We start from the raw sequence: 3,224 nt of genomic DNA, 5'->3' as shown, positions 1-3,224 counted from the left end.
TTTTTGTGTTGTATTTGTAAAGATTTGCTAGATGTCTGAGTTATTTGGGCGTTGTTGGATTTCTTCGGTTGTGATATTCCCTCCATTTCTTTTAGTTATGCCGTCTTTATGGCTACATATTATTTAAATTTGTTTTTGTCCTGGAATGTTTGGCTTTACATTGATGGTGAACTAAACCTTGGCTGGGTATAGTAGTCTGGCCTTGAATCCATGGTCTCTTACTTTCTGTAGCAATCTATCCAAAAACTCCTGGCTTTCATTTTTTCTATAGACATGTCAGATGAATTCTAAAAGGTTTATATTTATAATTTACTTGAGAGTTACCTTTGTAGCTCTTAATTTTCTTTCTTTATATTCTATGTATTGTGTTTGATTATTATAATGTGAGGGTTTTTTTTGACTCATTCTATTCGGTATTCTCTATGCTTCTTGAACTATTATAAGAATATCCTTTTTTGAAGTTCATTGAATATATTTTTGGGCCTTTGAGCTGCAATTTATCTTCTTCTTCTAACCCTATTATTTTTATGTTGGGTCTCTTTATTGTGTCCCTGATTTCCTGGATGATTTGTGATGAGATATTTTTAGATATGCTGTTTTCGTTGAACAGTGTGTTTATTTTCTCTATAGTGTCTTCAGCATCTGAGATAGTTTCTTCTATCTTTTGTATTCTGTTGGTTATGCTTGCTTTTCTCTGTAATCTCTGTTTGTTTACCTAGATTTTCCATATCCAGATGGCCCTTGTTTCTTGTTTTCTTCATTACCTTCATTTTAGTTTTCAAGTCTTGAACTGTTTCCATTATCTGTTTGATTGTTTTTTCTTGGTTTCCTAGGGTATCTTTTCGGAATCATTTTTTCAAACTTTTTGTTATTCTTCTCATCCATTTCTTTAACGGAGTTTTTCACATCCTGTTTAAGGGACTCTATCATTTTCATAATGTCTATTTTTTCTATTTCTTCTGCATAAGTGTGTTCCAGTCTTCCTGTTGTACGTTTATTGGATTCTGGTGTAATCATGCTTTTCAGGTTGGTGGAGGAAATTGTCTTCTCATTTCTTCCTTCCATTGCCTTCTGATGGATCTTCTGGTACAGAATCAGAGCCATTTGCTGGCCAGGGACATCTCAGAAAAATGGACTAGCTTGCTTTTTCCAAACTGAGTTAAACAAAGAAAATCCTGCCCGGTTGCACTCACCACACCATCCCAGAGCCTCAGCCCTCAAACAGTCTGAGCAGGGGTATTTTATGGCCTCCCAGAAGGGAATGTGTTCCTGGGAGCAAGCTGGAATGGAATCGGATAAGAGAGGCAGTAACTGGGGAGAGAAGCTCCTGCAGAATGACCACAAAGTTTAGGGCGTTTGGGGGTGTCTGTGCTCCATTAATAGCATCGGCCAACCATTCAGGAACACACTCAACTTGCTGATGGATCTACTCTTCAGAATCAGGACCACCTTCTGTTCAGGGAACTCACAGATAAGAGGACTAGCTTGCTGCTTGAAGATCAGTGAAACAAACAAAATTCCTTCCTGGCTGCCCTCACCTCCTGACTTTATTTATTTTCCTATCTAAATAACAAGGCATATGAAAGAATATACAATAATGTGACTTGCTTGATTTGGCAAGGGTCATTCATTACATGAATTCAGACTTGTTCTCTATGGTCATTTGATTGGAACATATCAGTACACTCTAGTGAGCCTTGAATTGACAACTAAAAGGCAGAGAAGCATTTCTATGTTGAAGCATACTCAATACAAAGCATAAAATTATGGATAGGGCAGAACGGGATGCAGAGAAATGTAACCTTAACTCTTGAGCACATAACTGTGAAAGAAGATTATAAGAAAATGCTTTACACTAAGTATCAAGATCACTAAAATTTGTACCCAAATTTTTCATTTGGTGTACATGCACTACACAAAAATAACACTGCATATGCCAGACCGAGATCTCATGTAAGGGAAAAACAAATTTTTAATTTATTTATTACTTTAAAACAATCTATTTTATATACTAGTCCCAGTTCTTACTTCCTCTGTTTCGTACACTCCCCCCAACTTATACCCTCCCAAACTCCCATCCACTGCTCAGAGATGGAAAGTCTTCTCATGGAAAGTCAGCAAAGTCTGATACATCACTTTGATGCAGGATCAAGTCCCTCTCCCCTTATCTAGTGTGAGCATGATAGCCATCCCTCCAAAGTAAATGGGGTTGAAAAAACGAATTCAAGAAATAGGATTACATACCAGTCTTACTGCCAGTGGACCCACAGTCTGCCCAAGCCATATATATGTCAGTCACATTCAGACAACCTAGTTTTGTTCAATGTGGTATTCTCAGATGTCATCCCTGAGTCAGTGAGCTTCCACTAGCTCAGGTAAGCTGTCTCTGTGGGTTACCCCACCAATGTCTTGACTCCATTGCCTGTATACTCTCTTCTGCCTCTCTTCAACTGTACCTCAGTAGCTTCGCTCACTGTTTAGCTATGGATCTTAGCATCTTTTTCCATCAGTGGTTGAATAAAACTTCTATGATGATATTAGAGTGGTCAAGAATGTGATTACAGATGCAGGCCAGTTCAAAACCCTCTCCACTAGTACTAGAATTTTTATCTCTGACTGTTTTTATGGATTACTGAGAATTTTTCTGGCAGCAGTTTTCTCTCTAAGCCTAGTATTGCTTTCTATATCAAGATATTTTCAGGGCAGACGCACGTGCCAGGGGAGACCAGTGGGCAGACGCACGCTGCGGGTGGAGAGCAGCGGGCAGAAGCGGCAGAGACAGGCATGCAGACGCGGCAGGAGACTGGCACACAGACATGGTGGAGACCTGCGGGCAGAAGCGACAGTGACAGTTGCGCAGATGCGGCGGAGACCGGCAGAGGTGCGATAGTCTAAGCATGAAACAGTGAAGCCCACACTGAGAGCAGATCGCCCCACTACTATTAAATCAAGTAGGTTTCTTGGTGCCTAACCTACAGATTGGGAGGCCTTGTATTGGCGAGATCCACTGGCCTGCCCTGAAGACACTCCTGGGTGGGGAGAGTGTTCTTGGCCCACGGCGGGCCACAGGAAATGTAGCAGGGGCATTCCCAGACCCCCTTGACCCCTCAGTTAGTGTGTGAGGGCTGGTACCCTCTGCTGGGGCTGCTCTTCCTCTGCTGTGACCTCTCTCCCCCTGGCCCAGCTTGCGCCCAGGGGACGCCATCACTCTCCCTCCCTTATGC

The sequence above is a fragment of the Chionomys nivalis genome, unplaced genomic scaffold (assembly GCF_950005125.1).
Source record: "Chionomys nivalis unplaced genomic scaffold, mChiNiv1.1 scaffold_29, whole genome shotgun sequence".
Classification (NCBI taxonomy): Eukaryota; Metazoa; Chordata; class Mammalia; order Rodentia; family Cricetidae; genus Chionomys; species Chionomys nivalis.
Note: the sequence above shows the minus strand (reverse complement) of the source record.